The following is a 27,759-nucleotide window of genomic DNA, read 5'->3' as shown; positions in this document are numbered from 1 at the left end:
ACTACTATTGATAAATCATGGCCAGTTTTGGTTGTTGTAATATAACATCTGCCACCTTCTTTGAGCTGAAGCTATTAAAATGTATAGTACCATCTCAATTCATTCTGAAGGCAGGCTTTTTTTCCATAGAGGTTGTGTTCCTGGCTTTGGGATGACAACAGCCCAAGACCAATCTGACACATTGAGCAGAAAGCCGTTGGGTTAACCTGTTATGAAGGTACTACATTCAGTACTTGAATTATTTGGAAATCACAGTAAAATGCACCAGTGAGTTTAACAGGGGAATATTGTAGTTTGACCACTTATGGAAGTTAAAGGTAAATATTTAAATAAGTAGTTTAACATGTGCTTCTGTTACAAGGTATAATCAAGTTTAGACCACTCCTCACACCTTGATGAGGATTTTACTGAGCTATTTTGAATGTCATTTTTTCTTGACAGATCAAGGCTGAGATTATTGCATTTGTGTGAAGCAACTGTGGCATCTAGTGGTTAATAATCATAATGGTAATTCAGGTTTTTTCTAAGGAGTAAACTGTGCCGTAGAAAATTTTGGTATCACCAAGGAATATTATAATCACAGCAGTGTAGGATAACCATCTAATAACATTTTTATTTCCTCAAAAATCAGCACAGAGGGATGATCAAAGTTCATATACTGGAAAAACAGAAGGCAACTAGAGGAGATTATAAAACTGTAAATTTCTGAGACAAATATTAATCTCCATTTAAGTATTTACTGTGAAAATGTTGTAGTTATTTTTTACACTGGCTGTATGTTTGATGGTACAGAGGGATTATTAATTATTAATTACAGTTTTAGATACAGTAATGATATTGTGTCTGTGTTTTTAAAAGAGTCCTTATTTTCTGAAACTCGTAGGGGAATGTTTATAGATGTACTGGTGTAATGTCTTGAATTTAAATAATATGGGATGGAGGGTGACGTTAATGTACGCTGATGTGCATGGAGCTTGATTGACCAGTTATGATTACTATTGGGGTGAGTGAATACCTTTGGGTAAATTTGTAACTCTCTGTAATAAAAAGTTTTTTTAAAAAAACACATCATTTGTGTAAAATAATTCATTGTTTACTTTCTACAGATTTATCTGACCTTGAGGTGGTTCGGTTGTGCAATCTATGGAAGAAGACCATTCAAGAGGGAGAGAATGGGATTCCTGCTGTCATGTAGGAAAAGGTCAGCGTGGTGACCGTATCAAAATGAACACTCCAACTTCTTCCATCCCCTCTTGAACCCCATGTAGTCTCGCACACAAGCGAAGTATCCAATCAAGCTTTTACAGAGAAAGATGCTATTTACAACCTGAGGATTTTTAGATTTTCTCTCTTTTGAAGTATTCTGTGATTAGTTGGTGACCTACAAAACCTTCAGGGAGCTCCCAGTCACCTGTGGCAATTTCTTCTAGAAAAGGATTTTACTTTCAATCTTCTCCTTTCACTACTTTCTGAAAATAAGTTCCAATTCAGTATTTCTCAGAAAACTTCAAATCTTCATGACTTCCTATTCATGCCTTCTTCACCTTCCTATTGTTTCTTTCATTTTCAATATGCATTAGTTAATTTGTGTTCTTTCCTGTCCTATAGATCAGTGCTATTCAGTAGAAATACAATGTTATTCACATATGTAATTTATGATTTTTGTATAACCAAATTTGAAACAGTGCAGACAGGTGAAGTTAATTTTAATACTATATTTTGTTTACTTACTATTAAGCCTAAAAACACACTTTTTAAATACCAAAGAGACAATTGAATGTTTTTTGTTTTGCTGCTTTCTTGTCAATATATGAATGTATCACTGATATATAGAAATATAATGCATAGTAGATGTGTGTACATATTTGTATGTAGGATTTGTGTGTGTGTGTGTGTGTGTGTAACACTTCATAACCACACTATCATTACAAAGTAAATATAAGCGGAGAGATTAGGGATCTTTCATTTTCTGTCATGATTATTCTTAGTAAATTTCAGGATATTTTACTGGGATATGGTAGAGGTTAAATACCACATTCCTCTCATTGTTATGACTTACGCTTGACAAGTAAGGCTTCTGTCCATGACTGAATGAGGCATAGTTTATAATTTATTTTATGACTGCTGCATGGAGCAGTGGACTTTTATTTAAGTCCACAGTAAAATAATTATGACAAAAATCTTTCCATAGTCTTTGAGGTCAGACTTTATGGATCTCAACAATGCTACCCTAGGGAGAGCAAAGAGATGTTTTTCCTGCCACCCTTGAAAAAAACAGGATTTTGAATTTGGAAAAGATACCTATTCTCATAACATTTTATTTATTAATATGCAATTTTGTATGAATTAATTAATATTTAATGTATCTCATTTTTACCTTATCATACAATAAATATTTGAGACCTTCATTGCTGTTTAAGAATGTAAAGATGTTTCAAGAACAAAGTTTGGAAGCACTAGCATAAGGAAGTTTCTTGATTTATCTTTTCGTCTCCCTGAAGTACAACAAGCAGTTCTCTATGCAGAGTAATCACGAGGTAGAATGCTTTGCTGCTGATGGAATATTACTCTCGTGATCTGGGAGGACATGAGAGTCACTGTTCTTGAGTTCATGTTTTTGAAGCTTTGAAATGTTCTTAAAGTACATTATTGTCTGTGTCTCTAAATGCACACCTTTGGAGCCTATAAATCCAGGAACTAGATTTTTGTTTGCATATATAACAAACAATAGCAAGAATGAATCTTTTTTAAAAGATTTATTTGTTTATTTGATAGGCAGAGTTACATAAGGGGAAGAAGAGACAGAGGAAAAGGGAGGGAGAGAGATATTCCATCCGCTTGGTCACTCCCCAAATGGCTGCAATGGCCAGGTCTGTGCCAGGTCGAAGTCAGGAGCCAGGAGCTCCTTCGGGGTCGTCCACATGGGTAGTAGGGGCCCAAAAACTTAGGCTACCTTCTGCTGCTTTCTCAGGCACATAAGCAGGGAACTGGCTCAGTGGAGCAAGTGGGACTCATCTGGCACCCATATGGGATGCTGGTGTCACAGGTGACAGCTTATTGTCACATGCTTCAATGCCAGCCCCAGAAGTAATCTTCTGAAACAGATCTTATAGATCATCCAAGACTTTTGTTAGTCTAATTTATATCCTGTAAGAAATTAGTGCCTTTTTAAATTTTATTTTAAAGATGTATTTATATATTTGAAAGTCAGAGTTACACAGAGAGAGAGAGAGGGAGAGAGAGAAAGAGAAGGGGGTCTTCCATCTGCTGGTGCACTCCCGAGATGGCTGCAATGGCCGGAGCTGCGCTGATCTGAGGCCAGGAGCCAGGAGCCAGGATCTTCTTCTTGGTCTCCCGCATGGGTGCAGGGTCCAAGGTGTTAGGCCATCTTCCACTGCTTTCCCAAGCCATAGCAGAGAGCTGGATTGGAAGTGGAGCAGCCAGGATTTGAACTGGTGCCCATATGGATGTCAGCACTGCAGGCAGCGGATTTACCCACTATGCTCCACCTTTTTAAAAAAAAATAAAGATTTATTCATGTATTTATTTGAAAGTCAGAGTGACAGAGAGAGAGAGAGTAAGAAAGAGAAAGAGACAGAAACAGAGACGAAGAGATCTTCCATCTGCTGGTTCACTCCCCAGATGACAGCAGCATCCATGGCTGGGCCAGACCTAAGCCAGGAGCCAAGAACTCCAACTGGTTCTCCATCTAGATAGCAAGGACCCAAGTATTTGAGCTATCTTCTGCTGCCCTCCAAGGTGCATTAGCAGGAAACTGTGTTAGAAGCACAAATTACTATGTTTAGCAAATATAGGGATATACTTATTTCTACAAAAGTAAACTGTAGGACAACACTTGATTCTAAAATTTTATTTTTCTTTGACACATTTTGTGTTATTCTGCCAAAGAAAAAAAAATCTCGGCTTAACTCTAGAGCTGGAGGGTCATAAAATTTTGTGAGGAAAGGAGATAATATTGCCATACCAGTAAAGCTGGAGGAATAAATATGTGTGTTTTAATGCCAACTGGAGCTCTAGGAATAGAGCAGAAGCTAAATCAAGTACATCTTTGTGAACTCAATGAAAAATGTAAATTGGCTTTGATAAATGATATTTCAGAAGCTTGGACAAATGCTATCATTTGGAAATTGCTATATAAAACTGTGTAGGGTGCAAAATATTTGGTACCTAAGAGTGATGATACTTTTGTTGTGCCTTGGTGGCCTTACAGCTGAATCTTCATGGAGCTGAAAGAGGACAGGGGGACAAAAGGAAATAGAAACCTTCGATCAAGAAATAAGAGAAATTGTTAACCTCATAATGATTTCTCAGCAGTGCTTTCTGCTTTGATCTCCCAGCTGGGCATAGGAGAATTCAAAAGGAGGCAGGGCTGAGGCACATCCAAGAAAAAAGTGAGAGCTGGAGCACCACGTTCTTATGCCCTCTTCTAGGGCTAGAGTTTTGCTCACCACACCCTCCATCCTCACCACACCTTTTTTTTTTTCTTCTTTTTTTCCAGACTGTGCTTCCTATGTCTACCTTTACAGAAAAGCAGACAGGAATAGTAACAGTGCCATCTGAATCAGATTAAAATTAAATTTAGGTTTTAGTACTAGCAGCACAGAATTGTGACTCCAGGACATGGAATAATCATCAGAGTCAGCTCAAACCTTCTTCGAGGCATAGAAAACCCAACTGGCCATGACAGCCTACAAGCAATTAAAATGTTGGTGCCTAGGTCCGTGCTTCTCAAAGTGGGACCCTCACAATGTCTACATGAGTATTTTTTTTTTTTTTTTGATAGAGTGGACAGTGAGAGAGAGAGACAGAGAGAAAGGTCTTCCTTTTGCCGTTGGTTCACCCGCCAATGGCTGCCGTGGCTGGCGTGCTGCGGCCGGCGCACCGCGCTGATCCGAAGGCAGGAGCCAGGTGCTTCTCCTGGTCTCCCATGTGGTTGCAGGGCCCAAGCACTTGGGCCATCCTCCACTGCACTCCCTGGCCACAGCAGAGAGCTGGCCTGGAAGGGGGGCAACCAGGACAGAATCCGGCACCCCGACCGGGACTAGAACCTGGTGTGCTGGCACTGCAGGCAGAGGATTAGCCTAGTGAGCCACGGCGCCAGCCCTACATGAGTATTTGTAATGCTTGTTTGTGGCATAACTATTCATAGTGAATCTGGATTCCTACTGAATCAAAATTCCTGAGAGTAGGGATCAGAAATCCACATTTACAAAACACCTCATAAATGACTATGGTGCATAATAAAGATTGTGAACTATTTAAATCTCCTTTGATAAGTGGGATGGATGGAAGTCTTAATAGTATATACTAAATTAAACAAACAAACATGAAAAGTAAAATCATTATAACATTCTACTGACATTTACTTGTCTTAAAATACGTGAATAGATAGCTGAAATCCTACATACCCCAGCCCAGCATGATAGAGTAACCTTCATTTACTTTATTTTTAGTTTTTAAACCAAATGTATGTAGACTTCCCTGTTTTGGTTTGGGTTCCCCAAGGAGCAGATCTTGAGACATGGATTTGAGAGCAAGTAGTTATTTAGAAAGAAATCCAAGGGAATACTGGTAGAAACAGAGAGATGTGAAAAACGGAAGGTAAAGAAGGAAAAGTAACTGAAGAAGTGTGAATTCTGAAGCCAGATACCACTGTAGACACCTGGAGATCGATTTCACCTGGGAAATGTAGGCTATGTCTGTTAGACTTATCCCAGTGGAGGTGAAATGCAGTTGGCTAATTTATAAACAAACTTCTGTCAGTCATTGATTAAGGCTGCTTCCAGGGAGCACTTGGCTCTTCTCCCCTTCCCCTTGTACAGAAAGAGAGCATTGCAGCTGCCAGAGTTAGCCCTTCAGAAAGAGTTAAACCGCCAGTGGCTGGAAGCTAGACCTCTGGCAAGTGCAGAAGTAGATGGCGAAGGAAATGTGGGTGGGACTCTGGCAGCCTCTCCTCTAACCCACAGTGAAAGTAATATTCACTCTGAGAGCCAAACTTGGGGAATTTCTATGTTGTTACAGACATGAGCCATATGAATAATAACCCTTTATATACAAGCAGTATTCTCCAGAATGTGTCTTGCAGATTCAGATTCCTTGCAGTTTCATATTCAGTTGAGGAATAAATTCTGTATAAACAATCTTCTTTATGGACTCATTGGGGTTGTTATTATTTTCTTGTTGCCACTGCCTTTGAAATACCAAAATTGTTGGTAGTTTTCCACAGTGGCCATCTTTTTTAATTTTAATATTTATTTATTTGAAAGTCAGAGTTACACAGAGAGAGAAGGAGAGGCAGAGAGAGAGAAAGAGAGAGGTCTTTCATCCACTGGGTCACTCTCCAGTTTGCTGCAATGGCTGGAGCTGCGCCGATTTGAAGCCAGGAGCCAGAATCTTCCTCTAGGTCTCCCACATGGGTGCAGGGTCTCAAAGACTTGGGCCATCTTCTACTGCTTTCCCAGGGCATATCAGAGAGCTGGATCAGAAGTGGAGCAGCTGTAACTTGAACTGGTGCCCATATGGGATGCTGGCACTGGAGGTGGCGGTGGCTTTACTGGCTATGCCACAGCACTGGACCCTGCCGTAGCCATCTTACCGTATTTTGGTTTGGGATATTCCCTTTGACTATTTAACAAAAACATTTTGCTATGGAAAACTGCAAAGATATATGATGTAAATGGACTAGAATCCTATGTACTTCTCACAGAGCTTCAACACTTCTCAGTTCATGACCAACCTTATTTAATCTGTATCATCACCCACTTAACTGCTACTAGATTACCTTAAAGCAGTTAGAAACACATGATCATTTATCAATAAATATTTGAGCATGTATCTCTAAAAGATAAGGGCATTAAAAATAAATACTGTTTTAGCATATAAAATTCAATAATCATTTCTTAATGATATCAAATATCCAATAGCCTGATCAATTCCTTGCTATCAGAATGATATGTCTTTCAAGATTCTCGAATAAATTGTACCTCCAACTCTTATTTTCTGTGTATTACATCTGCTTAAAGAACAATTAGTTTGGGCGATATTGTGACTCAGCAGGTTGAGCTGCCACTTGTGTTGCTGGCATCTGATCTGGAGGTGTCATTTTGAGTCCTGGCTCCTCCATTTCCATCCAGCTCCCTGTTAATGTGCATGTGAATGCAGTGGAAGAGGTCCACGTAATCGGGCCCCTGCTACCCGTGTGGGAGACTAAGATGGAGTTCTTGGTTCTTGGCTTTGTCATGGTCCAGACCTGGCTATTGCAGCCATTTGGAGAGTGAACCATTGGATGGAAGATCTCCCCCAACCCCAAGTGTGTGTGTGTGTGTGTGTGTGGTATCTCTCCCCTGTTACTCTGCCTTTCAAATTATTAGGTTATTTGCCCTATGCAATTTTCTCCAAATTGTGCTGTAATTTAATATGCTTCTTCATATTCTGTATTCTCTGTGAGTTGGTAAGTTAGTAGTCAAATCTAGAAAATTACCAATGCAGATTCAATTTTGTTCATTTTGAACAAAAGTACTTCATAGATGGTGTCAAGCATATTTGTTTCTGATACAAGCAGCTGTTGATAATTAAGTCTTAGATTCATTAATTCTTTAGGAATTACAATTGGCAATATTCTAATTCTGCCATCGCCTTTCCTTTATTCACTGGAACAGTTCAATAGGAGGACACTTACCATTATTTTCTCTTGTACAATTTACATAAAGGTGAAATAGAGGGTTGTATCCTTTATCCTTAATTTTGGGTGATCTAGAGATTTTAAAAGATAGCTGAGCAATGTTGATGCCAGAGATCAGTTCCTCAGAAGGCTTTGCTGAGTAGAACAAATTGAAGTTATCCAAAATGGAAGTCTGTTCCCTCCAAAAGTAAACTTATTTTGTGCTATGTAATCCCTAATGAGCTCACTAATATTCCATTAGGACATAAAGTTACAACTGTGAAAAGAAAAATCAGTTCTCTGTTTTTTATTTTATTCATCAAGTTATAGTTATTGAACTTCTAAATTTTGAAAACAAATAGGCTGTGAAAGTAAGTTAGGAAATTGGAGAAATATATATGGTTAGTTAGTTAGAACTGCATGTATACATAGTCCCTAGCCATCTGGAATTTCTAGTGTGTTATAGATGAATTATTTATGAATTACAGGAAAATTTGCTTTGCATTCAAAGAGTTCAGTGGGGTTGCACTTTAGTAAGGGAAAACTCTGCTACACACACTTCTGTTACACAGTGAGCTTTCTATGTGGTTTTGGCTTCAACTCTGGGCTGGCGTCTTTTGCTGTCTGAACTCGTATCGGTGCCTCTTTCCTTAGGTTTTCAGTAATGATCCAGGGACGTAAGACATCAAGTGCCCTGTTCTGTAGCATGTGTTCTTTTCTCAGAGGTGCTGCAGTATCTGAGACCTTTTCGCAGGAAACGCAGCTCTGCTAAGAATTTTTCATTGGTAAAAAGAGAAATACTGAGCTGGAACAGAGGTTGGCAAGCTGTAACCTAAAGGCCAATCCAGGCCACCACCTGTTTTTGTTTGGGCTGTAGATAAAAATAATTTTACATTTTAAACTGTTTTACCTTTTTTAAATGATATATGTTTGATATTACATGTATACCTACATGATGTATTCAGTTCTGCTTTTGGTCTGTGCATCCTGTATTAGTTAATATTTGGCTCTTTCAGAAAAAGTTCACCAGCCCCTGGGTATAGCAATTATTTTCAAACTATTTTTAGTAATAGAACTTAAAAACAAAGAGCAAAACATAGTTTTAAACCTCTTCCTTCAATTAGCATAATTTTAATAATTTTTCTGTAGAAATTCATTCAGTAATAAATAGGCTACTTTGACAAACACTGTAGACCAAAGGAGTGCACCAATTTTGACATTGGGGATTGCAGATGACAGTTACAATCTCAGAGGAGATTCACCTATGATTTATTCCTGTGGGCCTTTTTGTTATACTAGTTCAAAAATAAAATCTGGTTTCGAGCAGATAAGTGATTATAAATAGTAGCAACATTTTTAACAGCTCACCTTGTAATATAAGGACACTCTGAAATTAAATTGATCCACATTCTTAAAAGAGAAATAGAAAATTTTCAATTCTACTTATAACATCCAAAAAGCAGCTCTCATAATCAAAATATTGCAATCAGACAAGAAGCACCAACAGCTTGGAATGAGAGATAATACTGTCTGTATTTAAGCACTTTGGTTTTTTTTTTTTTTTTTTTTTTTCAGTGATTACACCACTGACAACTGTGGCGTAAAGAGTAGCACAGAGCAGATGTTTGGTGCTGCAATTTTCTGTGAGTGGACATGAGGAAGCCTGAATTTTAAAGAGAGTGGTTAAAGACAAGTGTTCTTTAATAAAATGTTCAAAGAAAATACGACAGTTGAAGCTGTTTTCTGAAATCCAAGCAGAAACAAGGCAAATTGAAATCACAATGGGGTTAAAGTTAGTATAAATTGGAGTTATATTTATATGAGAGATTAGGTTAGAAAACAAGCAGAAAATTGGTTGAGTAAAAATTACCCTTGAAAATTGCTTATCTTCCCATAAAGTATTTTAAACATGATCTTGAATATACATCCCTGTATATTTTAGGCTATTTAAATTTGAGGACTGCTGAGCTAGAGTAAGTGGAAGAATACATTCAGATGCATGGATGTCCTGCCTTTAAGATAACCTTTCAAACTCTTGCATCATGTAGAGGATGGATGGAGAATTCTAAAATTCTCCTTGCATTCAGGATTTAACTTCTACTGAAATAACCCTGCTAGCATCACAAGTTGTTATATGGATTAAGAGAGTTAAACAAGATGAACACTTCCATCATAAAGTCTGAAACACAGAAAGTGCCTCATAAATATTTCCTGTATGTAAACATGTGCAGACAAATTTATGTAGAAAAATCTAATCACTTGGTAGAGTCTGCCTAAGGTGGTATTTGCTCTTTGACTGTCTGATCCCCTAGTTCCCTGTTCATTCATTCAACAAAGAATTACTGTGCAGCTCCTTTGTGGTGTTATTCCAGGTGCTGGGAATTCATTGCATAAAGCAGAGCAAATTGCCTTTCCCTTGTCTTGGAAGCTTATACACCAGTTGCTAGTAATAGACAAAATGAAACACACTGTTAAAATATATAGTATATAAGATGCCAAGGAAATGGTGAAAATGTAAGACAGGGAAGGGATTTAGAATTTGGGGATAGGGCAACAAATTTTAGACATGGTGATCATGATCGGTCCCATTCAGAAGAATGGTATGTGATCAAATACTTGAAGGAGATGAGGAAGCAACGTGCAGTGATGCTGTGGAAAGAGCATTTGGGCAGATAGCAAGGAGGCTAGGGTGTGAACAAAAGGAGTGTGATGAGAGATGGGTTAGCAAGGCAGGGGCTGTGCCTGTAGCAGCAACCTGGTGGCCAGTGGATGGCCTTCACCTGGAGAGGGATGGGAAGCCATTGCAGAGGTTTCGGCAGAGCTGGCTGTGCCTTCCCTTGAGTGTTAACACATGCTCCTTTGGAAGGTTCCTCATGGAGTCCCATCTTATGTGCAAGTAAAGGTCTCAAGTTAACTAGACTATGCACTTGGTATGCCTTTACCATGTAAAACTTTGAAGTTTACCTGTTTGGTTTCATTACATTGTTGAAAGTAGCTAACACTCTTAAATTGAAATTCCAATCAAACATTTCCATAACTCCCAAACCCCTCCCAAGGATCCACAAGGCAGAGACTATTATCCCCTGAGTTAAGTGAACATAAAAATTCCTTGAGTTCCAACATTCTGCATCCCCATCAGTTTCCGGGTACAGAATAAGTTGGCTTGATTTTATTTTCTAGTTATAGATATTTATGCCTGACCTCTTTCCATTTATTCCCTGGCTGTTTTATTTATTCTGCAGTTTTTCCTAATGGTAGCCCCTCATCCCTACAGCTGGCTACTGTGTTGGGATCCTGCTGGCATCTGTCTTGGGCATTTTCTCCAAATCAGTGGAGCTGAGGTGCATTTGGTCATCTGCACCTCTGTGTGGCTGGAGGTAAGGAGATTTTCTTGTTATTAGTTGTATTACTCAGAGGTAACATCAGTGAAGCTGGGAATGATTCAAGCTGCAGATCTTGGTTGTGTATGTATGACAGAACAAGTTATTTTTAATGTATTTGAAATACACAGAGAGAGACAGAGACAGAGAGAGATTGAGATTGAGATCTCTATCATATCCTGATTTATTCCCCAAATGCTCACCATGAGCAAGGCTGAAGCCAGAAACCATAACACAGTCAAGATCTCTAATGCTGGCAACAGGTACCCAGTTACTTGATCTGTCACCACTGCCTCCCAAGGGTTGCTTTAGCTGGAAGCTCAAGTTAGGAGATGGTGCTGCAAACCAAATCCAGGCACTCTGATTTAGTATCTGGGAGTCTTAACAGCCAGGCTAAACTCCTGATCTTTACAGGACAAAATTTTTTTTAAGATTTATTTATTTTGAAAGGCAGAGTTACAGAGAGGCAGAGGCAGAGAGAGAGAGAGAGAGAGAGAGAGAGAGAGAGAGGTCTTCCATCTGCTGGTTCACTCCCCAGATAGCCACAGTGGCAGGAGCAGCGCCAATCTGAAGCAGAAGCCAGGAGGTTCTTTCGGGTCTCCCACACAGGTGCAGAGGCCCAAGGAGTTGGGCCATCTTCTACTGCTTCCCCAGGCCATAACAGAGAGCTAAATGGAAGTGGATTAGCCAGGTCTCAAACTGGGGCCCATATGGGATGCCTGCACTGTAGGCAGCGGCTTTCCCATGATGCCATAGCACCAGCCCTAGGACAGATCTTTAGAGATCATAGTTTATGCTCAGTTTCTCCCCCTTCCTTCTGTTTGAAGCTGGTCGACTGCTCTTGGCATTTCCTTGCTCCCAGGTGTTTTTGCAGCTCAATGAATAGCGTCCTCTTGAGGATGGCAGCTGTTTCTTTTTTCTCATAAAAGTTTTTAGCCAATGAATGAGATCATTTTGTCTGTCCCAGTAGGTGAGGAAAGAGAAGAGAATGAGGCTTTTGGGGCAAGAAAGTGAGATGACATTTCTATTACCTGAAGAGGATCAAGATTTGGGAGTCCAATAACGACTCACGACTTGGGTTTCCCCACATGGCAGCCTCTCTGGAGTTTGGGTCCTAGACATAGCTGTCTCAGCTGAACAGAGACCAGGACACCCAATAGAAAGGGAGCAGAGAGCCACTGGACCAGAAGATACTGTTTACCGAAGAGTGATAGATGCACTGGGGGAAAACTGTGTAGACCATAATTTCAGAAGCATCCCAGAGCTGTAATTCTGCACATGAAGAAAAGACTTTAAATAGCCTTGATGGTGCATCTGAAGCTTATCCCAGAGATACTCCATACTTAATTTCTTATTTTCCCTCCAAAGAGAGGGAAATGGACATAAAATGACTTAAAAAATTAAGAAAGAGGCTGACATTATGGTATAGAGGGTTAAGCCTCTGCCTGTGATGCCGGCATCCCATATGGATGCTGGTTCATGTCTGGGTTGCTCCACTTCTCATCCTGTTCCCTGCTAATAGCATGGGGAAGCAGCAGACGAAGGCCCAAGTACTTAGCCCCTGAAACCTATGTAGGAAACCTGGTTGAAGCTGTTGACTCTAAATTTTGGCCTGGCCCACCCTGGCTGTTGGTGGTCATCTGGGGAGTGAACCAGCAAATGGAAGTTCGTTCCGTCACCCCCTCTCTGTTACTTTGACTTTCAAATAAATAAATAATTCTTTAAAATTAATAAATAAACATGACATAGCATGTATATTGACTTCACAAATCAAGATTCATACCATCCCAAATCCTTCTTTGTCAAGTAAAAATGACCTATAATTTAAAAAAAATCCTTTTCCCAATGACATAAAATGTTAATAAATTGCTTGCTGTGGCTTGAAGTTCTTATAACTTCTCATTTTGTTTCATTAAACATGGTTCTTTGGAATTGCATTTATTCACCTAAAGAATGTGACTTGGGATGACATTCACTCAACAGAGGTGTTCAATTCTTTCATTTTATACCCATAGGAGACAGTAAGTAAGACTTAAGATGCATATGATATTATATTATTTTTAAAATATAATTATCACCAGACACTAAAGTACTAAATCAGACAAACATCTGATTTATCTGTTTAAATAGATTTAATCCTTAAAAACTTGATGCTTATATTTGATACCATCATATAATGGACTAGGCATGTGAATTTTCTATATTATTCCTCTAATGGAAGAGCAGTGGGATTTATAGTTTCTCTTTAAGATGTCTAATGACTTGAACATAATGTAAGCTTGGGTGAGTTGCTTCCATTAGCTGATAAAAGGAAGATAAAATTTATCTCACACTGTTTTTGCAAGTTTTATGTGTTGTTTTTGTTCTTCAGATAGGTTTAGTTCTAATGTCGAGGGGTATTAATGGATCTTTAATGATCATTTATTTTGTCTTCCCCACATCCTTCTTTTGGGAAATTGCCTAATCTCTGAACTGCAGAAATCCTGTTCAGTTGTGGTGTAGGGGTGTTGAATATTGCACACAGCTGTATCAGCCTCTGACCGTCATTGAGTTTTAGGCATGTGACTCAAACAAGGATATTCTTAGCCACCCCTGGGATTATTGCTAGAGATATTAAGAAAGATGCTCTCACTTCTCCACAGTCTTTTGCTGTAGGGACTTATGTAGCCTAGAGCTGTCTGGGGGTGGAGGTTCCTTTTAGTTGTGTGAAGGATGTGAGAAAGAACAGAATGAGTACACAGAGACAAGAGCTGGCAGTGTTTGGATATCCACTCCTAAAGTTAAAAGGTTATATGAGGCCATTTATGCCAATTTTTCATTACCCAGGCTTTATTTTATTTTAATATAACATTGGGATTGGCATTGGGATGCAGCAGGTGAAGCCCAACACCCACATCTCGTATCAGAGTGCTGGTTCAAGACCCAGCTGATCAGCTTCCAATCCAGCATTCCTGCTAATTTGTCAAGGAAGGCAGCAAATGATGGCCTACATACTTGGGCCCTACTACCCTTGTGGGAGACCAGGAAGTAGTGTCTTGCTGGTACACACCTGGCTATGGTGGCCATTTAGGAAGTGAACCAGCAGATGGAAGATCTCCTTGTCTCTGTCTCTCCCCTTCTTTCTGTTGCTCTGCCATCCAAATAAATAAATATATCTTTAAAAAATATGTAATGCTTTTACACCTTTATGTGCTGGGCCACAGCACAGTATTTCAACACAGGCATACAGCATAAACTGATCAAATCAGGCCTGCAGTGTCTCCCCCTCCCTACGTTTGCTCCGTGTTTGGATCATACCAGCTCCTTGCCTGTAGTTCTGATGTGACTTTGTGGAGTAAGAGAACTTTCACTGAGACAACATTAAGTATTCTTTAAAGTTGGACCACATGTGATCAAATCCCAGATGTTTCATTTGCCAGCTGTGTGATTGTAGACAAGTTAATGTTTTGTACCTCAGCTTCCTCCTGTGTTCAACACTTCTGTCAACCCTTTTTCTGGGTAGCATTGTCAGACTGTATAAGGGGGTGTGTGTGTGTCAGTCATTGCCTATTGGATGGCCCATGATAAGTGCTTTGTACATGAAATCCATTATTGGGCTGGTGCCGCGGCTCACTAGGCTAATCCTCTGCCTTGCGGCGCTGGCACAGCGGGTTCTAGTCCCGGTCGGGGCGCCGGATTCTGTCCCGGTTGCCCCTCATCCAGGCCAGCTCTCTACTGTGGCCAGGGAGTGCAGTGGAGGATGGCACAAGTGCTTGGGCCCTGCACCGCATGGGAGACCAGGAGAAGCACCTGGCTCCTGCCATCGGATCAGCGCGGTGCGCCGGCCGAAGCACACTGGCCGTGGTGGCCATTGGCGGGTGAACCAACGGCAAAGGAAGACCTTTCTCTCTGTCTCTCTCTCTCACTGTCCACTCTGCCTGTCAAAAAAAAAAAGAAAAAAAAAAAGAAATCCGTTATTATGGCACTAAATCATAGGTGCTCCAAAAATTTAGCTGGTCAAGAGTAGATGCATTTAAAGCAGCCAAGCAATAGTGTAAAATTTTTTAAAAGTTTGTAAGCAAAGAAGATAAAAATGAGAAAGTAGAAAAGTAAGCAAAAACACAGGACACTGAAATTAAATTAAATTAAATTAAAGACAGGTGAAGATATTCTTAGTGAAAAATTGCAGAATGAAAAAGTGAAGACGTAAATTCTTACATTTGATGACATCAGCAGCACAAAATATATGAATCAAAAGTTGCCAACCAGTGGCCCAGACATTCTATTTATTTTATTTTTTAAATGGAATCTTTGATTCTGGCACTAAAACAAAAACTCTATGGATAGCACCAAACCAGCAGATATTCTAAATTGGCAACTTTTTTGTTAGCTATTTCAGTAACTTCGTCATAAATTTTCCTTAATTTTTTTCTAAGTGTCGTGTTAACAGAATTATATAAAGCTTGAATATTAAGTTTCCAGTTTTCTGGGAATTTTATACACATCAAGCAGACATTTCTGCAGACATGGTGTAACAGATTCTTAATGGAATGTGGTTCCAGTCTGGGGCTTTTAATTACTGTGTGAAGAAAGTAAAATGATAGCACATTAAAATCAAATTATCTGTAATAAAACAGGAAAATAAATTACATGACAGCAATTATTATATCAAATGATAATTTGCATTAAAATTTCTTGCTTCATTTTAAATATAGCTAGTCAATTCCTAGACTTAAGTCAAAATGTAAGAATATTAACTGGAATAAAAATAATGCAATATAGAAATTAGATCATCAAAGCATGCTACAATAGCTTTTTTCATTGCAAGTAGCTTGTAAATACACTGCCCTATTCTGTAAATACTAACCATTTTTAAATCTTAAGGTGATTTCTGTTACTTCTCTAAAATGAATCACAGTAAGTATCCTTTGGAATGGAAAGATAGCAAATTACATAAAGGACCACAAATTGCCCAATTTTACAATGAATGTGTGTAAATAAAATAGATGAGTGAATTTTACTTGAATATTATTGCAACTAATCATGTTTTACTATGTAATATCAGCATAATCAAATAATATAAGGGACTGCTTAAAGAGTATATTCCCTATATTTCTCTGCTATTTAGAAGACTGTCTCAAAAAATGCCAGATTTAGATTATATATAATTATGTGCATACAGGCAGTATCGCCAAGCTCACTCTTTTAAACCACTAGATAATTATTGTGGTATTAAATTCAGACATGTACACTACACAGATGTTCAAAGAATGAAAACATCCTTTCTTTTTTGTATCTTTTTAAAACTCCCCATGAGGAGAAAGAGACACTAGGATCAGAGGGAATTTTAACAATAGATTATTATCTTTTCTTTTTTACTATTTAATTTTTTGAAAGTTGGACTTGTGAGGTAGGGGAGAGACAAACACAGAGACAGAGACAAAGAAGCCTGCCTCCTGCTGGTTCTCTTTTTAAATGTCCCCAACATCCAGAGCTGAGCCAGGCTGAGGTCAGGAGCCTAGAGAACGCAATCCAAGTCTCCCACCCGGGTGGCAGGAACCCGCTTCCATGCTCCGTCATCCATGCCTCCCAGAATCTGCATTAACAGCAAGTGGGGGCCAGAAACTAGCATCATAAATTAAGCCCGGGTATTCTGCTGTCTGATATGACACCTCAAGTTCTAGACTAACTTCCCACTCATTATCTGATGTTTTGAGCAGTGTCTTTCAATTTAAAAAGTCTCTTATGTACTAAGATTCTCTTAATCCAAGGGTGAACTCTGGAAGGATCTTTCTTTAACTTTCCTCCTTATACTGGTGTCAGGGTATAGTGGGGTTTTATAGCTCTTGAGGTATGGGGTGAGGGTTTCCCCAGCCTTGTGTAATCCTGGCCAAGGGAAGCCAGTACATTTGCCATGGTTTCATTTACTCATCTCTCCATCTGTGCTTTGCCTACCCCCTGATAGCAATGGATCAGCTTGTCTGTGGTCTCTCAGGGCTCCAAATAGAGAACAAGGCAAAAACTGCTCTGTTTTCCACTTTCATTTCCATATGTCAACTATATATCACTGGTCCAGAAAAAGAAGTTAGGACACAAACATCTGACTTCATGCTTGACGTTGCCTTGCCTTCCTCTTCCCCCTCTCAAGGTTAGGAGTGGCACACACTGTCTCCTTTCCCCTCTTTGTAGCTCAAAGACTACACATTCAGTATTCTGATTGGATTTTATTGCTGATTTATGGTCAGGAAGTCCTGGCCCCAGGTGTGTTCATGAAATTCTATTCTCAAAAAAGCCTGGCTTTAAAGCCTATTTTCTTTTGTTGGCTCAAAAATCCCATTCTGAACATCCAATGTAAATGTAGACCCTTTCTTCCTTTTGGCATCTTTCATATATAACAACCAGAATGTGTGCTGAGAAAAAATAATGTCTGGAAGAATGGAGGGAGAAGGCGTTTTCAAAAGATAAAAACATACTAATGCATTTGAAAATCTGTTGTTCACTTTTCTATTAGAAGAGGTCAGTGCTTCATTTATGCAGAAGCAGTGAAATGCTACATGTGCATTGTTAGGATCAATATCAACATCCAGTTAAATGTGTGTGGACATCATAGAGGCTTACATATGGGTAAAAAAAATAATGTAGATTGTAATACAAGCTTAACTGCATGAGATAGGTAGGGAAGAAAGTGAATATATTTAGAGAGTACATGAACGGTAACAATCTGAAGGTTTTAGAAATGTAAATATATCTTTATACTCTAGAAAATATTGGACAAAATACATTAATTATAACCCATTTTTAATAAAATATGAAGGTCAGCATATGTAACAATTAGATCCAAGCATGAAGAATGGATTAGACATAGAACAATTTTGCTCAATAAGAAGGTTGAAGGAAGAGCTTCAATGCTGTATAATTTGCTTGTAAAATCAAAAAGTCCACTGAGCATTATGACTGTACTTTAATCAGTGGGAAGATGGAGAAACCTGTCTTTCCCCTCCTTCCCTTTAATGTGATAAAAATCTCGTGTAAGTAGAGTCTTCGCACACACATACAACAATAAATTGGAAGAGTCCTCCATGTTTGTGATTTGGAAGAATTAATATAAAAATGGCCATACTATCCAAAGCAATTTACAGATTCAGTGCAATCTCAATCAAAATATCAAGGAAAGTCTTAGATCCAGGAAAGACAAACTAAAATTCATATGGAAACACAAAAGAGGGTGACCTCAAATAGCTAAAGCATTTTTAAACAACAAACACAAAGCTGAAGGCATCATAATTTCAGATTTCAAGACATACTAAAGGGCAATTATAATAATGATAATTTTTTAAAAAATGCCTAGTACTGGCACAAAAATAGACACGTAGACCGATAGAACAAAATAGAAATTCCAGAAATTTACCAACTAATATTTGACAAATGAACTGAAATCAGTCAACAAATGGTTTTGAGAAAATTGAATCTCTTTATGCAGAATTATGAAACAAGATCCCTACTTTATACCTTATACAAAAATCAAAGTGGGACCGGCGCCGCGGCTCACTAGGCTAATCGTCCACCTAGCGGCGCCGGCACACCGGGTTCTAGTCCTGGTCGGGGTGCTGGATTCTGTCCCGGTTGCCCCTCTTCCAGGCCAGCCCTCTGCTGTGGCCAGGGAGTGCAGTGGAGGATGGCCCAGGTCCTTGGGCCCTGCACCCCATGGGAGACCAGGAAAAGCACCTGGCTCCTGGCTCCTGCCATCGGATCAGTGCGGTGCGCCGGCCGCGGCGGCCATTGGAGGGTGAACCAACGGCAAAGGAAGACCTTTCTCACTGTCTCTCTCTCTCACTGTCCACTCTGCCTGTCAAAAAAAAAAAAAAAATCAAAGTGGATCAAGGAATCGAAATCTATGACCTGATACCATCAAATTACTAGAGGAAAACACAGGGAAACTCTGCAAGACATTGGCATAGGCAAAAACTTCTTGGGATGGATCCCAGAAGCACAGGCAATAAAAGCAAAAATAAGTAAGTGGGATTACATCAAGAAGCTTCTGCAAATGCAGAGGAAACACTCAGTAAAGAGGCAACCTTCATAATGAGAAAGTTTTTGCAGACTCAGCAACAACAAAACAAACAATCCAGTTAAGAAATGGGCAAAAGATTTGAACAGGCATTTTTTGAAAGTGGATATTCATCTGGCCAACAAACACATGAAAAAATGTTCAGAGGGCCAGCACTGTGGCACAGCAGGTTAAAGCCCCAGCCTGCAGTGCCGGCATCCCATATGGGCACTGGTTCTGGTCCCAGCTGCTCCATTTCTGATCCAGCTCTTTGCTGTGGCCTGAGAAAGCAGTAGAGGATGGCCCAATTCCTTGGGCCCCTGCACCTGTGTGGGAGACCCGGAGGAAGCTCCTGGCTCCTGGCTTCGGATCAGCTCAGCTCTGCCATTGCAGTCATTTGGGGACTGTACCAGCAGAATGGAAGACCTCTCTCTCTCTCTCTCTGGTTTTAGTTCTATCTGTAACTCTGTATTTCAAATAAAATAAACCTTTAAAAAATATTCAGGATCACTAGCCGTCAGGGAAATGCAAATCAAAACCACCAAAATCAAAAACATCTCCTCTTTGATGAGGTGGTTCAGCTTTGCCTAAAGAACTGATAACAACCTCCTCTGAAGTAGGTGTATAAAGATGAATTTTGAAATACTAGATGAGAGAGGAAAGAATTTGTTGGATCATCACATTTCATTTCCTATGTTTCCAACTTACTAAAATTTTGCAACTGTTTTCTTCAGTGCAAGATGTCTTCTCTGGGCACTTTATCCTTGTTACTTGATGTATTAGTTTTCTATTTCTGTTGTAATAAATTATCATACACTTAGTGCTTAAAATAATATAAGAAGTTCTAAAGCTGTCATAAGCCTTCTCCCAGGTTTAAGAGATAATCCACTGCTTTCCCATTTCTAGCTTCTAGAGGCCTACTGCATTTCTTGACTAATGGTCTCATTCTCTACTTTTAAAACCAACAGGACAACATCTTCTATTCTCTCTCAATCTTACTTTCCTGCCACCCACTTATAAATATCCTTAAGATTATGCTGAGCTCACCTAGGTAACTGAGGATAATGCAAACATTTTAAGATCAATAATTGAATATTATCTGCAAATCCAGTTTTCAATGTAAGGTAACATATGTGCATATTCGTGGAAATTGTGGATATCTTTGATGATGACCATTATTCAGGCTACCATACCTGGGACATGCAGAGATTTGATGTCTGTTGTGGCTCTAGAGAACAAAATTGAAAAGAAGGATACATAGAATTAGCATTGCACTTAAAATTACCTGATTTGGTGAAGCTATATCAATAATAATGGAATAGTAACAGCAGTAGTTTCCAGAATTATGAATGGTGGCAGTCGTTTCCAGGATGTTGGATTATAGTGTCAGGGGAATGATTTTTAATTCAAATATTGAGTGATCCCTCTGCACCTCTAATTCATCCAGGAGGTTTCTAAGAACCCGACTACCTACCTCTTAGTAACTCCTTTGCTAGTTGAAATATCTAGGTGAATTTCTGTTTCTTGTGTTGATCCATGATTGCTTTGAACTTCAACGAATAAACATTACACAAGGGATTACAAAATTTTCATGAAAAATACATACCATGAGAAACTATGTATGGATTTCAATTATTTTTCAGAAAATAAACTTCACTTGTAATTACATTTTCTATGAAGATATTAAAGTACCCTGTATATCACATGGGGTAGCTAAAAGTTATTCTGATATATTCAAGTTTGGAATGCCGAGTCTAACGCTTAATGGATACATGCTCTTGGGTATACTATTTATTTTTTTCTGGCCTCTAAATGGGGGTTATATTTTCTGCTTCACAAAGGGTTTACTTTTTAAATGAATGATGAATATATTTGATGTTTTTTTAGAAAATATCTGGAACATATTGCTATACAAAACATCATACCCAAATATATAACAAAATTATTTTCCAGCATACATAAAACATTAATGAAAATTTACATCTGATTCATGTTTATATTTTAAATTAAGAATTTATGTTTTCAAAGAATTTTAAGTTTTATTTAATGTAGTTATCAGAAAAGTCAACAAAGAGCACAAAAATAAAAAAAAGGAATTTAACTGCAGGAAGAAGCTACAACCCCTAGATTTGGAAAAAAAAAAAAAAAAAAACGAATTTTAAGACTTAGAAGGTTGAAGGGGGGACCCTGTAACCTGAGTCCTGTGACTCCAGAGAAGATGCAGCTTGGCTGTTGCTAGGGTCTTGGAAGGAAACACTAGAGTGATTTTAAAAAGTTTTGGAAAAAATATAAAATCATTTCAAACATTGCTTCATAAAACTACCACAGAACATTTTGGGTGAAATATCTTTTAAAAGCCTTGATAAGATCATAGGCATAGGAAGCAAACACAAGGCAAACAGGAAGGAACAAATCTCCCTTCCCTCCTGTGGCCTTGATTCTCTTTCATGCCTGAAATTAGCGAAGCCAATAAGGAACCAGCACAAAGCATCAATGCGATTTGCAGTTTCAGCCACAACATTTCAAAATGAAGAGGGGCATATGGGTTGATGGAAAGAAAATAGCTTCATAATTACTAAAGCCACCTCTGACTACCCAGCATCTGTATAGATTTACACAAAAAAATTGAAATTCCATATTTTCACTCAACCCAGTGCAACCATTCTTCACACAAATGAAAGATGTTTTTTCCTTAGAAACAAGGAGTGAAGTTCCATCAACCATTGTATCCATCTCTGAAGTTAGTCACACTCTCTAACTCTGTGCCATGTTAATTATTCTTCATATTAGATCATGGTTGTAACCAGTTTTTGTGGATTTTTAAAAATTTTTGAAATCTTTATTTTTAAATTTTATCAATATTAAGAGAACAGATTTTATGTGTTTCATAAGTGCAGTTACAAGAAAATAAATGTAACCTCTTACCTTCCTTTCTCCCTCTCTCAGTACTTCTCCTTTCTTTTTTTAATTTTTGCAAATACATAATTTCCATCCACTTTATGTGCCACTAACCATAATATTCACAAATAAAAAGTATAAAGGCCACAGCTCCACAGGTGTATAAACAAGGACTAAAAGCAACAATCAAATCACAAGTTGTCTTTTCATTCATATACATTTTTTGAATATTATATTAACTACCACATATCACAGAAAACATATTAACCTTTTGGGGATTGGCTTATTTCAGTAGGCATAGTGGTTTCCAGTTGCATCCATTTTGTTGTAAAAGGATGCCATTATTTTTATGGCTTAGTAGTATTCCATAATGTACATATACCACATTTTCTTTAGTCATCAGTTGATGAACATCTGGGTTGACTCCATATCTTAGCTACTTTGAGTTGAGCTTCAATAAACAAGGGGGTACAGATAACTCTTTCAATTGCTGATTTCTTCTCATTGGGGTGAATACCCAGGAGTGGGAGAGCTGGGTCACATGGTAGATCTGTTTTCAGATTTCTGAGGAAATCTCCATTCTGTCTTCCATAACAGTTGAACTAGTTTACATTCCCACCAACAGTGGATTAGGGTACCTTTTTCCCCACATCCTTGCCAGCATTTGTTGTTTTTGATTTTTGGATGGTGGCCATTGTAACGGGTGAGGTGACAAGGGAGGTTCTATAAGATTTGTGGGTTCTAGTGCCTCACTTTAATTTTGCTCCAGCCTTATTCCAACATTTGAATTTTCAAGATGCCATTGCTTCTTAATCAGCCCATTTAATTTCACAGAAGTCCTAAGATTCTGGATAATTCTTGATGGTAGGATCACTCTGTCTGGTTTTGTATGCTATCCAAACACGTTTTCAGATGCCACTGGAATCTCTATCTCCACTCTCCTCCTGGTGTGCTCCATCAGGTGTGTCCAGATCCCTCGTGCTCATCACATGGACTTCATTCTCTGCTTACCCATGTCTTACCTGTCTTTAATGATTCAGTTTCTTTTTTTATTTATTTATTTGACAGATAAGAGTTAGACAGAGAGAGAGAGAGACAGAGAGAAAGGTCTTCTTTCTGTTGGTTCACCCACCAAATGGCTGCTACGGCCAGAGCTACCCCAGTCTGAAGCCAGGAGCCAGGTGCTTCCTCCTGGTCTCCCATGCAGGTGCAGGAGCCCAAGCACTTGGGCCATCCTCCACTGCCCTCCTGGGTCACAGCAGAGAGCTGGACAGGAAGAGGAGCAACCTGGACTAGAACCCAGCACCCATATGGGATGCTGGCACTGCAGGCGGAGAATTAACCAAGTGAGCCACGGTGTCAGCCCCATGATTCAGTTTCTATTTAAGTTGCTTTATACAGAGAGAAAGGTCTTCCTTCTGTTGGTTCACCCCCCAAAATGGCCGCTATGGCTGGCGCGCTGCACCAATCCAAAGCCAGGAGCCATGTGCTTCCTCCTGGTCTCGATGCGGGTGCAGGGCCCAAGCACTTGGGCCATCCTCCACTGCCTTCCTGGGCCACAGCAGAGAGCTGGACTGGAAGAGGAGCAACTGGGACAGAATCCGGCACCCCAACCGGGACTAGATCCCGGGGTGCTGGCGCCTCAGGTGGAGGATTAGCCAAGTGAGCCACAGCACCGGCCAATTTAAGTTGCTTTATGGGTTCTTTCCTCGGTGAAGCAGGTTTATCATGCATCAGTTACTCTACCACTTGCATGAGTCAGATGAGGCAACTTTGTTACCCACAGACAGGCAACCAGAGACAGTGGAAGCTTAGGGTTCTCCAAAGGCTCAGGAAAGGTCTGCGATGGATGGTGTCTCGTCTGTGGGTGCCACGTCACAGCACTGCTAAAGGACCCTGCAATCATTCTGCTTTGATTTTATATCCCAGGGACATTTGTGACCTCTGGATTAAATGGTCATAGAACATCTTGCCATAGGAGGGATGAGGATAAAGTTTGGGCTGTTCCAGATGGTTCCCCTTATCTCAGATTGCTTCATTCCTGGCACATTTAACAGTTACTCTGATTAACTACAAGCAGGAGGTAGAGAGAGCTGGCTTGGCCAAGGCCAGCCAAGGACCTGTCCTCCTGGATTCTCAACTTTATCTTTAGAGCAATCTATACTTGTACTTATACTTAACATCCATTATACTTACTGTCCATTAAATTACTTTAGTGCTTGATTACATTGCTACTTAGTCTCCCTTTTTCCTGAGTCTAATTATTCAGTTCGACAAAATGGCTTCATGAAGGGTAGAAAGTCAATAATCCTGGTTGAATGAATAAAAATAACATAGTAGGTAAGGTTAGCTGGTTTCTACCCATATGTAAATGAAATGAAGGTTTCTATAGTTTTTCTAAATTTCAAAAGTAGGATGGGTTGAGGTTGTAAGGTTAGGGCTGGCTGACGTGTTTTTTTACAAGCTGCATTGTTTTACACGAAGCTTTAGATTTCCCATGGATACAATGCATTTACAAAAAGTATTAGTGAGCAATTGAGAATTTGCTGGAAATTGTATAGGTAAGATGGAGGAAGTAAAACTCACTTAGAAACAGTTTGGTAAATTCTCATTAGGTATGTCTGGCTTCATTAAAAACCTTGTAGTCTAGCTAACCATTTTCTGGACCCTTAGAGCAACACTTATCATCCTTGAAATTCCCTCCCTCGATGTATTATCTTTCAAATAGGAGCACAGGAACTAATCTAAGTTGCATCTTCCCTTCTAAATAAGCTTATGAAAATATCTTATTAATTGAAACTCTGTTCCACACTCTTGATTTGTACTAATTGCTAAGAAAAAAAATATGAACTTTTATATCAGCATAGATGGCTTGTATAGGTTTATGGCTATCATATTGGCTGACGGCACCTAGTTATACAACTTTATTTACCTTTTATGATAATAGTTGCTTTTTGATATTAAATTTATTTTGCTTTGTTATTTAATAATTCTCTAATATATATATCATTAAAAAAAACAACTTTTTCCATACTTCTGATTCTGTGGAATCTGTTACTTTTTTTCTGGCTTTTCATCACCTTTTGTTCTACACATAGCCATACATGTCTTAAGAATTGGCATATGAGTATTGGAAAATTGTTGAATTCAGGTTGATTATTTCTGTAATCCATGAGGTGAATCTTTCTTCATCTCTTGAATCTTCATTTTGCCTCCACATCATTAACTAGGTTTGCCATGCTGAGGTTGGTTCCTGTGAACTCCTATTTTCTCCTCAGTTAATGAGAAGGAGCAGTGGGTGGTGAAAGGCTTGGTGAAACACACACTGCGGTGCAACATGCTTCACCGCAATGCCCAGGACGAAAGTGAGGACTAAGTGAATTATGCCAATGCAGAAAACAAAGGAGCAAAAAGGAGGGGATTGAAAGAAAATAGACTGTGGTAGATAGAAGCTGCATGCTTATACGCCAAAGCAAAGGAAAGTTAGTGAATAGGAAGATAAAGATAAAAACTGCAAGAAGTCACAGGATTCATGTCATTTCCTTGAATGTGTCTTACAGTAACAAATATTTTATAATAAAATTTCTTAAATGTTTTCATTCTGTTTGCATTAAGAAAATCATGGCTGGTAGTTATATGATTTCTAGATTTTATCTATTGCACACTAGTTCTTGAAACATAAATTATTCATCATGTTCTGCAAAGAAAATATAAACAAACTCCACTTATCTACTACTTTGTCCCTTACCCAGTCATTTCTTTCCTTTGGATTTTAACGTGGAAATCACAATAGCTGAGTGTGATGACTTTCCCTTCCTTCCATAGTGCAACTGAAATGAAATGTTAGATACCAAGTCTAATCCACAGGTGCCTGGAAAACAGGAAGGGCTAGCACAGCAAAGACAGAAAAGTTGGGGATCTTTGAAAGATGTAAAGCAGAAAAGAAAATCTTAATCTCAAAATCTAGAATATTTAAAAACTCTGAAACTCTAGGCCGGCGCTGCAGCTCAATAGGATAATCCTCTGCCTATGGCGCCTGTACCCCAGGTTCTAGTCCCAGTCGGAGCACTGGTTCCTGTCCTGGTTGCTCCTCTTCCTGTCCAGCTCTCTGCTGTGGCCCGGGAGTGCAGTGGAGGATGGCCCAGGTCCTTGGGCCCTGCACCTGCATGGGAGACCAAGAGGGAGCACCTGGCTCCTGGCTTCGGATCAGCGCGGTGCGCCAGCCGCAGCACGCCGGCCACAGTGGCCATTGGGGGGTGAACCAATGGAAAAGGAAGACGTTTCTCTCTGTCTCTCTCTCTCACTGTCCACTCTGCCTGTCAAAAAAAAAAAAACCAAAAAAACATACTCTGAAACTCTAAAAATATGATACAGCTGAGCTTAAAACAAAAAAGTCAGTTTTTTTAAAGGCAGAATCTAAAACATTAGAGTATAGTAGGGACTAAATGAAAATGCAAGTAATAACAGGTTGCAAAAGAATTTAGTCAAACTGAGGCATTGACTCTGGTGTTTGTGCAGTTGTCCAACCCTCTTCCATACTCACCTATGAATGGGAGATTTTCACCCAGAAAATAGCCATCTGACACATTGTCCCTGCTGCATAATATGTGTATGTTTGTAAGTGTGTGTGTAGTACCTATGTAATCAAGCAAGGGTGGGTTTCCAAATGAGAACTTCTACCTAATGACTGGTGAATATATCATTTGAGATGGTGTTATCATTTAAATTTGCTATACCAGTTTAGTAATATAGAATGAAATATTTGTGTTAAAATATGAAGCTAACTATTAGCAAAACATGATTCTGTAACAGTCCTTTCAAGTTACCAGCAGAAGTCTCCCCTAAAAGGCTAATAACAACAAAACCCCCACCCTGATGAACTTAACAAATGTGAGGAAAAGGAAAAAGAAAAAACCACTATTCCAAATATAAATGTTAAAAAATGTAATAAAGCAAAATATTCCTAAATCTGCCATTGCACTGCTGTCAACACTCTTCTATCCACACATTCCTCTGCATTTGTAGGGGTGAATTACTTAAGATACCACAGGATGTCTAATCCAAAAGTCAAGCCACTTAGGTTCCACAGAGTAAGAAAAGAAAAGTTTATAAGCATATGAAAAGAAGGCTAAATTTGGGAAATAGAAATTAAATTTGCCATGCCCTACATTGGGTACCTGACATCTGAATATTGCTGTACACAAATTCCTAAGTCTTATTTGCTCTCCTTATTTGCTCTCCTTCCTCCCCATGCCATCTGAGGGTGCTTTACTGCCTCTTCTTCCTTGTCCTTTCTTTTTGTAAAACTTCTCAGGCCAGTTACATTCAGCTTTATGTTTAACTATGTCCATTTTACAGAAAACAACTTAATTGTCATCTTCTTCCCTCATCTTGGGGATATTGGAGCAAAATTCCACAGAACTTTCTGCATTGTTATGCTTTACCTATTAGGTCTACCAGGAAAGGGAAGAATCGAAGTTAATCTTGGACAACACAAATCGATAAAGGCATGATTAATCTCACTCATACTTCTGCAACCTGTGCATTTGACCTGCAGAGTGGTACTGGCGCATAGCAGAGATGAGCAGTAAACAGAGTTGGTCAGGGTCCTGCTCCCTACTCGTGGTGATCACAAATCTCAGGGTCCACAACAGCACTCTAGGCAGCCTTTGGGCTCTGAACCTAGACTGTCTGACAAAGGGCAGAGGGGGAGGAACAAGGTTGCCTCCTCCCAGGCAATGGTTCCCTCCCAGCTTGTGTTGTCAGAAAACAGA

General features: G+C 39.2%; 1 long non-coding RNA gene across 5 annotated transcripts in view; it reads left to right on the top strand.

Annotated features, from left to right (window-relative positions):
* Nucleotides 1-27,759, top strand: part of LOC149126045 (uncharacterized) — a 295,022-nt gene that overhangs the window by 3,440 nt on the left and 263,823 nt on the right. For 3 of the 5 annotated variants that reach the window (XR_016236059.1, XR_016236056.1, XR_016236055.1), the window contains exons 2-3: nucleotides 1,107-1,201; nucleotides 10,956-11,058. This is a non-coding gene — a long non-coding RNA (uncharacterized LOC149126045). Of the gene's footprint in view, nucleotides 1-1,106; nucleotides 1,202-10,923; nucleotides 11,059-27,759 lie in introns of all 5 variants that reach the window. The other 2 variants (XR_016236057.1, XR_016236058.1) reach the window with 1 other exon arrangement.

The sequence above is a fragment of the Oryctolagus cuniculus genome, chromosome 6 (genome assembly GCF_051225735.1).
Source record: "Oryctolagus cuniculus isolate XC-2025 breed Fujian yellow rabbit chromosome 6, ASM5122573v1, whole genome shotgun sequence".
Lineage (NCBI taxonomy): Eukaryota > Metazoa > Chordata > Mammalia > Lagomorpha > Leporidae > Oryctolagus > Oryctolagus cuniculus.
The sequence above is the reverse complement of the archived record's forward strand: the minus strand, read 5'-3'. Positions and strand labels throughout refer to the sequence as shown.